This window comes from Acomys russatus, chromosome 18 (genome assembly GCF_903995435.1).
Source record: "Acomys russatus chromosome 18, mAcoRus1.1, whole genome shotgun sequence".
Lineage (NCBI taxonomy): Eukaryota > Metazoa > Chordata > Mammalia > Rodentia > Muridae > Acomys > Acomys russatus.
Window position 1 is genome coordinate 41,031,342 of NC_067154.1, and position 14,733 is coordinate 41,046,074.

Genomic DNA, 14,733 nt, shown 5'->3' on the forward strand with positions numbered 1-14,733 from the left:
CTGTACTTTGTTCCCTAGATGTCAAGTGCCAAGACTGGCATCCCTTCACACCAACTTAACCTGGCAGGGAACTGACTGATCATCAACCACACCCAGGAACATCAGCATGAGGACCATTTAATACAAATGACTACTAAACTGTATTCTATCTGGGCAAAATGAAAATTCTGTTTTCCTTTATAAAAAACTGTTGGAGGGTGATCTGATGTAGGTTGATGCTAATTACTGTTTGCGCTCTTTTTCTATCCCTCAAGTACTGCGATGTAACCTTGCCTAAAAACATATTCGTATTTGACCAACAAAATGCCAACACATCTGGGCAGGCAAACAGGATAGGTTCATGGCCTTTAGAGAACAGAGAGGATCTTGGGAGAAGGCAACCACGAGGGAGGAAGGGAAAGGAGAGGAAGCAAGACAGGATTGGAGGAGAGGGGAGTGGATGGGTGCCATGGGTTAGCATGGGAAAGGAGTACATGGCTGGGTCAGCGTGGATGGAGAGATGGAGAATATTAGCAAGTATTTTGGGATCGTGGAGGGGATGCAGCCTGAGATGGGGCTGCGAAGTAAAGTTAGTTTAGAAGGTTAATATCTGCCATGCTCCAGGTAAAGGGTTTTCAGGGTTCTCCGCCTGCTTGCTTCATTGTTCCTTTAGCATATTTAAATAAGTATGTAGAACCTATTAGGCAAAATACATAGCAATAACTTACAGTGCAGAGTAGAGCTTCACCCCTCAAACTCAAACCCGCAGACAGAGTAGACAGTGCGGCTTTAAGCACATGTGGTTTCCGTGCTTAAATTAGTCAAACAACTGTACCTGCAGGGAATCAGGCAAAATTCAGGGACAGCGACAGCCCTGAGGAGTTGGGCTAAGCAGAGAGTCTGCAGAACCATCCTCCCAGTTTTTGAAGTCAACTGAGAGCATCAAAGAGCAGTGTTGGACCCTCTGGCTCCATAAGATCCATGGCTAGGGAAAAGAGAAAGCCCCTGGCCTCTTCTCAAACCATCGACACAGAACTGTGGGGAAGATGTACGAGATAAACTGAACGGCATAAGGAATCTGAGTGGGAACGAAGCATGAAGTCCAAATGCCCAACCACTTGGCTATAGCACAGCTTCTATGTGAACAAATACAGTAGCTCCAATTTCATCTAAATGAATTCTAAAATAGTTGGACAGGCTTGAGGATTCAGTAGTCAAGGGCTGCATATGTAAAGACATAGGGAAGAGAAATGGGGCAGGCAGTTAGTTCATCAGCCTTGTGAAGGGTCTTCCTGGAGGCATGGATAACAATCACTCTCATGTTACTCACTCAAAATCAATACATTCAGTCATAAGGGAGGGGGGTAAGGGGAAAATGGGAAGGAGGGAGGAATGGGAGGATACAAGAGATGGGATAAGAATTGAGATGTAATATGAATAAATTAATAAAATATATTAAAAGCAAACAAAATCAATACATTGTAAGTAACACAATCCTATAGTCAAAACAAAAGACTAAAGGCTGGAGAGATGGTTCAGAGGTTAAGAGGACTGGCTGTTCTTCACGACCCAGGTTCAATTCCCACCACACACACGGCAGTTCACAGCCATCTGTAACTCCAGCCCTAGAGAATACAATGTCATCTCCTAGCTTTCATGAAGATTGCATGCATGTGGTACATAGATATATACGCAGGAAAAAATACGCAAACACATAAAATAACTAAAAACAATAATGAGTGATTTAGAAACACAAGAAGATAACTATCATCTTTTACTAAACAAACAAAACGAAATCTGTTGTCGAATGGCAGCATGGGTAAGGAGTGGCTGTGTCCACTCAGGGACATGCGTTTGCACACCACTTCCACGGCATCCGGATTGTTCTTTCATGTCCTCACTACATCTTTCTAACCTTTTACCTGTAAGACTCAGCTCCATTTCTCCCTAAATTGTGTGCCGGCACCAACGCATGCCAGTGGTATTCTATGCCATTAAAAAATAGACTATTCATAGTTCTATGGAAAAATCCTAATGGGTATATGTACCAGCACTTGAAATGTATAGGAGGCTAAAACCTTTAGACTGTGGCTAAGGGTTCTAGGCTTGAGTTACAGTCCCACAATGGCTATTGAGCATCTCTGGGCTTCCTGGGAGTGATTTCATCATCTTCCCAGTCTGTTTATAGAATCATACTTCTGATGCTCTGCTTAGCTGCTCAATGAACTGATGCAAACACTAGAGATTAATACACTAAGAAGCCGTCTGAATTCCATGAGGGACATCAAGTCCAAAAGTAGTCCATGGTGTCATTTCTTTTTCATTTAGACTCAGAAGACAGCAGATTAACTTTTCAAAACCGAAGATAACTTAAGTATTTTCAGTAAAGTAAACAACAGACATGATGATTTCTCAGGAAATACAATAAGGAGAATGATCCTTCAAGGTCTGAAAAAGAACATTCTGTGATTCTCACACTTGGGGCCTTTTTAGCATCTGTTAAACAATAGTTTAATGACGTACAAAAGTATGATTTTTTAAGTGGGTTCTGACACAGAATACCATGTGACCCTGAACTCATAAGACCATTGCTAATGACAGAAGCCATCACAATTACAATGTGACTACAGCAAGAAGACTAAGGGTCTTGGCTGAGAGTTTATACATGGCCAAGCAAATAGAAGCAAGCACACAAGGTCTCCTTCATTTGCCTTCCAATATTCTTACCGAGAAGTTAATATACAGATGGTCCCCAGGCAAACCATAGACCTACTTCTAGTCAGACTCACGCCTAACAACAGGTTCCACCTCTCAGACTCGGTCAATAAATTACACCCAAACCAAGCTAAGAAGAGCTAATGAACACAAGACAGAACTGAGCTCTTTAGCTGTTAAATTACTGGACAGTGACTATATGGAAGACTCACTGGCAGTGCAGGGAAGAAGATCAACGGCAACACCAGCTGGTGGGGGCGCTTGTGTTGGAACTTGCCATCTCAGAGACACTGATAAAAGGACGGAGAATAGCCAGGACACTGCAGGTTGAAGCAATAGGCAGCATCTGTGGTGATTTCATATATAAACTTGCTACATACCCCCAACTCTTTTTTTCCTATAAACTTTGTGAGCTAGAACGATGACAAGCCCTGTTTTACAGTAGAAGATATTGAGGCTGAAGGAATAAGTATCGTGCTCAGGACAAAAATACTGCCTTACTTTCTCCTCATTAGCAAACTACCTTTACAGTTGTGACCTGGCATAATTTTCAGAAAATGAAGGTATATATGTATAGATATAGTATATGCATATACCAAATTCACTTTATAAACAACAGAATTTACCCTGGCAGGTTTAAGTAAAGAGAGATATTATATAAGTATTATATAAGTCTGTCTGTCTGTCTGTCTGTCTGTCTGTCTGTCTGTCTGTCTGTCTCTCTCTCTCTCTCTCTCTCTCTCTCTCTCTCTGTGTGTGTTGTGTGTGTGTGTGTGTGTGTGTGTGTGTGTGTGTGTGTGTGTTTAGAAAATCTCCTGGTATTTCAGAGAATGAGACTTAAGCAATATACAGCCAGGAGTAGCATGACTTCTCTCCCTGGAATGGCTTTTTAAAATAGTGTCCTATGCTAAGTATTATGTATATGAATTTCATTTGTTCCAGCTAGGCTCTGCAGAAGGAACACCTCAATGCTACTTGTGAGAGAGCAAGGTAGAAATCAGTAGCCACTGTGGAAAATAAAATTTCTAGAGTGAGTGAAATTCAGAAAGCTAGAATGATTCAATTCTAGCAGAGACATAAGTCCTCTGTTTCTGTATTATGATTGATAAGATAAGAGACATTAAGGATCTTCGTTCTTAACAGATGCAATATTGCCTATGGGTGTATGATTCTGTCCATGGGGTGGTCATGTGAGTGAAAATAATACCCATCCTACCAGTTCCCTCAACTGTGCCAGGAACAAAAGCACTGTTCACAGCAAACACTCATCATAAGGTCTCGGCTTCTTCTTCCGCCAGCATGAAAGTATCATGATCATGTACTATAGAGGCACCAAGCACTCATCTTTTATATGAAGTTTGCAACAAAATTTGATTCGTCATTCTGGACACGTGTCCCACCACTTTGCTATAGCTGACTTGGCCAATGGAGGTTAGGGCCTAACGACCATACTTTGATTGATTCCTTTCAATTAAAAAAATACAAAATGAGTTTAACTCTTTAAAAGAGACTAATAAAAATGATATGGGCTTTAAGAATAAGTGAACTGCCCTGCATAGATTCATTGAAAAAAAAAATAGCTATGACATGAACATAGCAATGAAACTCAGGGTGGAGAGTTCACAAGTAAAAATTAATCATGGTGACCATGAACCATCTGGGTACCATATCTCTTGATAATTGAAAAGAGGAACGTCTTTTCCTAGTGACAGTCTTCCTTTAGCATAAAAAAAGGACCAGTGACAGTCGCAGCCTGTCCTTCTTTCCAAGCTGCAGAAGGGACCACTCAGTAAGACATTAAGTTGACCAAGCTTTCTACTAGACTGAATGCTGTGGAATTAATATTTTCTTCCATGGTAACTGTCATAATTTATACAATGAAAAAGTAAAAAGGCATCTTTGTATTGTTCCATGTTTGTTCCATTAGGGGTTCACAAAATACTGTGATAGGAATATAATAGAAGCTGAATTCACTAGGTAACCCAGAGGTCAGCTCTGCCTGATCTATTGGTTTTGGACACTTGACAGAAGCAAAGAAAAGCCGATCTTTAATTTGTGACAAAAGGAGGTTATTTTTGCATCTTTTAATATCTTGTCAAGAAGACGGGGCCCTGCATGATCAGTCAGCAGGTAAAGCAAGCTACCAAATCCAGGACCTGTGTCTAGTTCCCAGGACCACATGGTAGAACACAAGAACTCACTCCCACAATTTCTCTGTATTTCACACAGGAACCATACACACACACACACAGAGAGAGAGAGAGAGAGAGAGAGAGAGAGAGAGAGAGAGAGAGAGAGAGAGAGAGAGAGAGAGATTTTTAAAGAAACTGATAACAATGTGTTACAAACTAATAACAATTAACAAGTGAAAGGGTGACTCCATAGCAGGTCAATCACTCTGCAGACTCTTGACTTCTGCAGAGTAAATTTGCATTTATTGGGCCAAACTAAACTAATATTTTTATTGTAATCTGCTTTAGACAGTTTTTAAATATTAACATAATACTGGAACTTATTTTATATCCAATCAATGTGATAATTAGTTACAAAAGCTCTAAGTATTGAGCTACAAAGACAGACAGATTGCTTGCAACAATGAAGATTTCAACTCCGAAGACAAGGGTGCGCCCCTCCTTCGTTCGGTACCCATCCCTGCTTCTCTGATCTTGGACAAATAGTTATCTCTGCAGTCTTGTTTATGCATGGAGATGACATCAATGAAGCACTATGGTTCATAACTATTCAATTGTATTGTTCTAGGCTACTGAACTGGCCCCTTCATTATACAGTTCCATTTCATCTGCTCACGTTCCTCAGTCTGACAGGTCTCACAAAGGCACTGCTTCGTTGTTGTTTAGTATGTAGATACTCTAACTTTTTTCACTGAACCCTTTTCTTTTCCTAAAAATACAGTATGGTTTAAGTATTTTGCTTGGAGAAGAGGATCCTAAGCTAATAACAGTTTTTATTTCGAGATAATGCAACCTCACCTTTTATTTTCCTCTTGATAGGTTTTGAAAAGTGCTTACACTTGTCTTACAAGAAGAAAGGACTTTTTCCTTTTCAGACTAAGAAATGAAGCGTCTGATCTGAGGCTTGATCTGGGGCGCGACTGTGTATGCAGGCAGTCAACTGAATCCTCAAGGCCAACTCTGAAGAGCTTTCTCTGGATGCCTCTTCCCAAAGCAGAGAGACCACGAAGGGAAAGCCAGCCTTCAGCTGAGGCATAGCCACCCAGATACAAGGCCACCTACATGCAAGTGGTTGTCACTGTAACTGAAGGAAGGCTCCAGAAAGTCTCTTTCCCTTTGAACTATCTGAAGCATTTGTGCTCAAGTGTTCTTTTAGGCAGCGGCTCACATAAGCTCTCTTTCACAGTCATGGATCCTCAGCCCTTGGGTTTTCATTTTGTTTTAAAAACATTTAATTTTGGTGGAGAACATAAAATGTACCATCTGGATCACATCAAAGTGCCCTGAACATGCAGCCATCTTATTCATGTTCACAACACTGGAAGCAAGACCACTGAAATTCCTCTCATCTTGCAAAAGTTAACATCTAACCCCCAAACACCTGTTCTTCATTTCCCACTTCTTCTACAAGCCCCCAATGTGTCACTTATCTTGACTGTCTTCCTGCTAAATTATCCCTGCCCTCATTTTTAATTATAAGAAAAGGGAGGAATGTTAGCCTACTGCCCCTGTCTGCCTAGCAACCTGTGACATCATTGCCTACCTGGCACTGGGTGTCTCCCTGGCCAGGAGTATATTAAAGGACAAACCCATCTCATCTCTCTATCTCTTGTTCTTCTCTTGCTCTCTTATCTCTCTATCTCTCTATCTCTCTGTCTCTCATTTTTTTTCCCTCTCTGGGGTACCCTACCGCTATAATAAACTTCTCCATATTATGTCTCTTGTACATTGCATTTTTCATATTTCATTCCATTCATTTTTATCTGAATATTTCTTATGTATCATATGTTGCTACGTCTCACCTCCTGTCATACAATCTAACCATTGTGTGGAAAAATTCATGGTTTTGAGTTAGATATAATCACGAATGTATTTACCATATATTCTGGCATATAAGACGGCTTTCTAACCTCCTGAAATCCGTACCAAAGTCGGGGGTCATCTTATATGCCATTGCCTAGTATGTCCGGTGCATAAGTAGGGGGTGCTGCAGCTAATCCCCTGCTTTGTTCTCTGTGCTCTGTGCAGGGAGGAGCAAGCTGCACACATCTTCCTGTACCCTGAGGAGGGGAATGTGAGTGTGGATTGGCTCCCCACCAGAATGAGCCCTTTTGACTCAGAGGGTTGTGTGTCTGTCTTTGGGTTAAATGTGGAGAGCACCTTAAAGGGGCAGTGTAGGCTGGCACTGGCTGTCTGCCAGCATTTAATAAAGCGCCTGGCTGTCTGTACCCTGCCTGAAAATAGACACATGCCTGAGTCTGCTGCACAGGGTGTGCATTGGAAGAGGTGTAGCCTTACATGGAGACTATATTCCAAACTTTATATTTTAACTGAAAAGCGTTAGTTGCCCAGTCGTCTTATACACCAGAAAATACAGTAGAATTTATCGGCCTTTTCACTGCTTCTCACTTTCCTGATCCATTCCCTGTGTGTTGTTGTTACTGTTGTTTTCCTTTCTTTTAGAGTCACTGCATAGTCTTAGTGTTTCTAGCTCCTCTTCATTATTGCTTATCTCACCACTATGAGCAAACCTCTAAATAAGAGCAACTTGTGAGGGAAGGGTTAACTTGGTTCACAGAGAGTGAGAGGGTTGACCCCATCATGGCAGCAAAGTTGCTGCAGAGAAGGCACAGATGGATCCATGGCAGTGAGAGCTGTGGCTTGGACCCCTCAAATCTCTAGGAAACAGCATAAAATCAACGAGGGCAATTTCCTCTTTAAATTCTGTCTGGGACTCTATTGGACAGGGGCCTTTCCGCTCCCACTTCTACTTTTCTGGAAACTCCCTCAGAGCTTCCACGGACACATGTCTCTAAGTAATTCCTAGTCCAGGGACACTGACAGTGATGATTAAGTGTCACACTGCCTGCTATCTGATTGTTATATTTTACATGTTGCATAGCTATCAGATTTACACTTTTCTTTATCACACTTGGACTTCAAATACCATGCACTTTTCATACAGTGGCAGGAACCCATAGCTGTATATCGTATTCAGTCCTCCCTCTCTGTTGTTATTCAGTCAGCCAGTCTTACCCAGGGCCTCATTACTGTATTCACTTAATTAGGTGAAATACAAATATTAATTTTTAATAGTTATGTGTATATTATGGGTGTAGAGGTATGTGCACAGTGCACACAGCATCCGGATGAGAACTTCGGATCCCCTGGGACAGGTGGTTGTCAGCTGACAAAAAGGGTGCTGGGAACTTGGGACTTCTGAAAGAACAACATATGCTCTTAACTGCTGAACACTCTCCCTTACTTCTAAAGATTTTTAAACGTTTCTTTTCAATTTATCATTTATACATTCACATTTGTCATTGCAGATGTACATTGCCTTGTCTAGATCCAAATTTCTTTTCTTTTAAATTAAACATATATGCAATATCTGTATGTAGATTTGTGCACATAAGTGCTGTAGTGCCCATGAGAGCCAGAAGAGGGCATCAGACCTCGGGGGGTGGAGTGCACGTAGTTGTGAGCCGCTCCACTTGGGTACTGAACACCACATTTCAGTTATCTACAAGAATAGTATGCACTCTGAATCGCTGAGGCATCTCCTTAGGCTCCTAAAATTCTTTTTTAACATCCTTTTCTGTCTGTTGGAAGAAGTTGCCATTCTAAGTAGTATTCAGTGACTTTTATTAAGTTGCTGTTCTAAATGGTATTCAGTAATTTTTATTTCTCCATATAAATGAGGTATGTTTTTCTACTCTGCCTGCGTATTTATTATTATTATTATTATTATTATTATTATTATTATTATTATTATTATTATTGTTGTTGTTGTTGTTGTTGTTGTTGTTGTTGCTGCTGCTGTTGTTATTGTTATTTTCCTTTGTTTTGTTTCATTGTGGAAGAGTCTCATTTCAATCCAGCTGTGCAGCAGATGCCACCCTTGCACTCTCTTCTCTTCAGTTTCTACTTCCCTGTGCTTGGCTCACTGGCATGCACCACCACAGCCACACCCAGCCTGCCTCTGCCTGCTTTTAAGACTTTCCTTTACGCGTTTGCAGCAATTGGATAGTGTGCTTGCCGTGATTTCTACTTCTTGAGTTTCCCTTCACGTTTTGAGATGTATAGATTTATAGTTTCCACGGGGGGAGGGAAGAATGGGAGGATACAAGGGATGGGATAAACATTGAGATGTAACAAGAATAAATTAATTTAAAAAAATTAAAAAAAAAAAAAAGAGGCTCTGTTTACTTCTTTGCCAACTCCCTGAAAGCACGCAGGTGCACCTTGGCTAGACAACTTCCTATTATTCCATCACTGAGCTACACTTTGTTTTCCAGCTTTCATCCTCTCTGCGCTCCATTTTATATAGCTATGTGTGTGTTTATAGTCAGTATTCTTTTTCCTCTGAAGTGTGTTATGCTTAAAAATTCAGATATTATTCCATTTCTAGTGATTTAAATTTTTTTTTATAGTTTTCTTTTCCTAAAATATTCATATTTTCATTCAAATCTGTGTGTGTGTTGATGTGATGATACAAACGTTTTAAAGTCCTGGACTGTTAAGTTCACTAATGTCATTTTTAGATATATCTTGTTCCACGTTTGCATTTGCTGTATGTATCTGGGTTTCTTACTCCCTTGAATATGTACCAATCTTGACTGGATGCCAGACGTGTCCTCTTCAGGTTATTTAGTGCTACAGTTCGATAACTTCCTCTGGGGGCAGTTTTTGTTCTGGAACAGGGCTTAACTTCACACAGACCACTTTTATCCTTTCCATGTCTGGTTCCAGACTAATCATGGCAGACACAAGTCTGATGGTTGCAATACTAAGAAGCTTGAAACCCAACATTAAGCTGGGGTTGCTCTGGCCTCTCCTAGAACCCGTGCTTGCAGAAGGCCTCTCCATTTGGGTTTGTATAGACGCTTGTGCTGCAAACAACCTTTAGCTCCTGGCCTTCTAGGTGTTAGATTTGTGCCTTTGTTCTTTGACAGAAAGCTGGTTCTCAGCCGAATGCTTTGACCCTTGGGAAGGCCTCCAGCACACTCCCTAACAACTCCACTTTCTCTTACACTGCTCCCCTCAAAACGTCTCTCTGGCTCGCTGGGTTCCACCCTCTGCTTACCATGCAGACCCTGCAGGCCCCTGCTTCACAGCTCTGATGCTACCTCCAGGTCCCAGGGAAGTGACATCACAGCCCCTCTGGCTTTGCTTTTCTCCTGAGGGTCAATACCTCCCACATAATAGGTGAAAAACAGGGTGTCTCTGTTGTTTGTTTTTTCCATTTGTGTTAGGAAATGGGTTCACATAGCACACAATCAGAAGTAAAGCCCTCCATGGCCCAAGTAGGATACTTTTGTAAGGCACTTCATACACTGCGCAAACATCGAGATAGAGAGAAATACATACTTCACGGTATAAGTACACCTATTGTTACTGCGGGAACAGGAAGACTGGACCTCAGTCTGGTACAAGCGCAATATCCTGAGGAGGTTAATTTGCCTGTACTCCAAATCCTGAAATTCCTCAAAGCATGCAATTGCTTTACGAAATATTCCTTTTTATAACACACAGGCCCTATAAAAATGCAAATGCCTCTCAGAAAGGGTCACATGTTCCGTGCCCTTCATTGAGTGAGTTTGCAGTGACAACTGGTCATCTGTGGGAACCTTGATCCATTGTAGCATAATGGGAGGGTAGGGGCTCGGGACGGTGGGGGACAAAAGAGAAAAGCTGAAGAAGAAAGACTCCAGCTAAAGGGAAGGAGGAGGGAAAACGGAATTACCAACTTCCTCTGGTGCCCAGGGCAGGCCCTGCGGGACAAGATTCGTGTTCCCGTTATATTTCCCTCGGGTGCTATCTTTAATTACTATCACAGCTCATTGATTTTCAATTCTTTCTATTAATACATTTATTGGCCATTCTGACATTATTAAATTCAGGCCAACTCTGCATCTTTAGCAGAGGAGATCTCGTCCCTAAAAACATGAATTCTGTGAGCATAGATTTCTTTTTCTTCTGCTGCTTAAAGAAAAAAAAAGGGGGGGGGGGACTTCACACGTTGCCAAGATCATGGATACTGTGTGTGCTTTGAAGTCATGGTACTATTATGCCAAGATTTCCCTACAGATCAAAAGATCTCCGCCAATTTACCAGCAATGCCAGGCCCGTGTTCCACAGTGGGAGAGGAAATAATGTGGCCCTATTAAAGGGCAACGCGAGTGACATTTTTAATAAATACCTGCTCTTCACTTCTGACAAAGTCGTTAAAGTAACTGTGTCTACCTAAGCCTCCACATGAAGATGGACATTAAAGATTTAGTGTAAAATTAAACAAAGACATTAACCAAGGGAGGAAGAGAGTCTCGTGGTTGGCGCTTTGTTCCCTCACGCTGCCGAATTGGAATGTAATTGCCTGCCTTGAGTAAACATTCCAGAGCGCGTTCTCCAGGTTCAGCTACCCTATGGTTCCTGCACCCGTCTATATTTCTGTAGGAAGTGTAAGCATTGAGGTCGCTTTCAAAGCAGCACCAGTCTCAAACCCCTCTCCCTTGTGCAGTGTGGCAAACAGGCTCCGGCTTTACAAAACCAGTGTCCAAATGAATCACTGTTGATCGAGCCCTGCCTATTCATGAGCTCCTGGGCTGAGATGATGAATCATGAGGAGCATAAAGCGAGAGAATTCCTCCATTACAGCTGCTTCGCAGTCCTCCTCAGGCCTTTACGATACAGAAATACCCTCAGCACTGGCCTATGAGCATCCTGCAGAACGCTTTGTGAGAATTTCAGAGGGAATCGGCAAGCCTCCGCTGTCCCTTTTACCCCACTGTGTCTAGAATACACACACTCTAAGCAAGACTAGGGGTGCAGGCCTGCAATCCTAGCTCTTCGGAAGACTGAAAGGTCCAGATCTACCTGAGCTACAGAGTGAGTTCAAAGTCAGTTTGGACCACTTAGTGGGACCTTGTCTTAGTAAAAAAGTAAAAAAAAAAAAAAAAAAAAAAAAAGAGGGTTGAAGATATAGCTAGCTGGGGGACACTGGCTTAGCACGGCCAACACATTAGGATGAAAGGCAGGAGGGGGTCTGCAGCTGGAGCTTTACCTTAAATTTATTGGTTGAAGCACAGAGTAACTTAGATGTTCAAATCTCCATTAAAAACAGAATCAGTCAGGAAAACTGTCGCAACTGCACCTGAAGCAACATGGAGGGTGTCTCTCACCGCCAGCCACAGGAAGACAAGCTACCGAGAGGCCAGGTGGCTTCACCACTTCCGGGCTCAGGACCACTGGACTGAGGAAGACTCAGCCTGACTGACAGGCCTGGTACCTGGTCCAATAGGCACCTGTGCTCACCTAGGACTCACTTTAATGTCTTCGTGTTTTTGCATCCACACACAAGTAGCTTCTTTTGGAGTATGATGGTGAAATCTACTGTTAGAAATGTTCTCCCTCGCCCCTTGACTTTCTCGGATCATAGGCCATCTGAGGGAACCCGGGTACTAGGATCTCTCCCCGCACTACACTCTCACTGCATGGATGAGGGCAGAGAAATCAGAGAAACCCAGAGATAAGAAAGAGCCACTTAACGTCACTCAAACCGGTCAACTGCGGGGCCAGGAAGAAGGTTGTTATTTTGTGTCTTTGAGGCAGCCTCTTTCGCTACATTCAGCCTCTTCTCTAGTCCGATCATTCTAGAACTCTTCTCCTCGCGCGGTCCTCCTTTGCTTAGTAATATGTCAGAACATCCAAAGGTTGGAGGCTTTGGAGACGTTCTTCTAACAGCAGGGTATATGCACCAGAGGTCAAAGACAAAGTCACTCCCTCGCTCCTGGCTGTGGTCTCTGAAGTTATCCTGAGAGCACGCTGCCTTGCTGCAGAGTGCTCAGCAGTGTGCCCTGTCTTAGGACAAGCCTGAAGGAAACTGAATTCACAGGACCGTGTACTGATCTTCGACGTCACTTGAGGTATGAGCCTTGGAACTCTGTCCACACGGGGCTAGTGCAGATGTGTGGCTATTTCTCTTCTGTTCGCGTGGCTACAAGACGAAGATCTCTCCTCCCCAATGAGAAAACGAATGTCCAATATTTGTAATTCCATGTGTATGTGTATGTTCACAGCTACCGTATGAGGTAGACAAATCAAGCTGGTGACTAGCGAATTAAATTTACATACATGCTATGCTGGTTAGAATGGATAGGCAATGGTTAAATCACGTATTAACTGAGCACATGTCATATACTGGCAACCAGTAAGAGCGGCAAAGAAGAAACAGAAGAAATAGCTCCTGCTATTGATTGTGTATCTTAAAGGTGGTGTCCTGAGACGTGTTAACAGATTCTATGAATGCGCCAACTCTAGGCTTCTTTCTCCATTGCTGCCATATAGAAGGGTTTCCTTAGTGTTTGGTGTCTGAAACTAACACATGTAGCCATTTTCAAAAGCCTTTAACTGCATGTATGAGCATTCACTTCAATTTCTCTAACATACTTTATATTTTATGACAAATTAAAATTCAATCTACTTTTATTGTGAGATAAGAGTTTAAAAATCTTCACAATTCTAATATTTTTCTCTAAAAGTTAAGCCTGAGATAAAGAAATCATATGGTATACATGCCACATATCCCATAACTTCTGGTGAAAACTCCAGTACAGTAGCCTAAAATGAAACCCACTAAACTCATGTCACTAAACACTAGAGGCAGTTTCTTTTGAAAGTTTCCCACAGGAGGATAAAAAAAGACTATACAGTTGTAGAGCTAAGAAATACACACAAAGCTGAAGAAAAAAATAAAGTTTCTATTTCCTTCTACCATCTACAAGCTAAATTGGTGCCATACACAAAAAAAGAAAAAAAGAAAGAAAGAGAGAGAAAGAGAGAGTGAGAGAGAGAAAGAAAAAAGAAAAGAAAAAGAAAGAAAGAAAGTTCATTTTAATGAACAGAAGCTAATTAATAATTAGGAGCCTACACTTTCTTCCTGTCCATAGCGACAATTTTCCTATAAATCATGTGATATACAATTTGTATGCACTATAAAAACCCTATAGATATGGGCCTTTATTTCCTGAAAACCTTGAATCTTTCATGCAAACCTTACTTGGGAACTGAAAAATGACCAAAAAGTAGAAAGAATTATACTGGATATTGTTCCATAGTACCAGGCTGGTGACAGTGACCTCTGTTTCTGACCCCTGGTCCACACCATAGCTTATGAGTTTCCCAAGTTTTTGCTTCACTCTACCATGTGTGGTTTCAATAGAATTATTGTTGTGCATGTTGAAGAAAGTCCGAGCAGATAAGAGGAATGCTGAGCAATACGGACTTCCTTTCTTTTCCCTTTTCTCCTTTATCTATAAGCAAAGGCCCTCTTTCCTATATTATAATGTAAAGAGATCACACAGACCTTCGTTTTGCTAAACTCATGACATGGTTCACATTTTAGGAAATGAATTGAGAGAGTAGAGCGCTGACAGAACAGCACCAACCTGTCCTGTTGTTAGGTTAATTAATCCAAGTCAGCGCTAACTGCATGATCAGGAAGGTTAACCTGATGATCCTGAAAGCTCATCTATGAACAGTTAACACGGGGCCTATGTGGTCCTTTACTTTCACGATGCTCTACTCTCTCACCATGGAGTGATCCTTACTCCAGCAAAAAGCTGGGGACCATTACCGATGGACACTCACTACACTTCTCATTTCAGTGCTACAAAAATCAATGCCGGATGAGAAGATGAAGTGACATCCTCAGCCAGAACAGAGACCTGTTTCAAACACTGGCTTGCACTTTAGAGGAAGAAGTGATGAGATGCTGCATGTGGCCCACACAACACAGAGGAATACAGAAATGACTGACAGAAGCCTAAGGGCTACTACAGGTCCTAAG

The 14,733-nt window shown here is 41.8% G+C and overlaps 1 protein-coding gene across 3 annotated transcripts in view; it reads right to left on the reverse strand.

The window, feature by feature from the left end:
* The window catches only part of Klf12 (KLF transcription factor 12), a 355,350-nt gene that overhangs the window by 230,745 nt on the left and 109,872 nt on the right, over window positions 1–14,733 (reverse strand). The window lies entirely within an intron of this gene.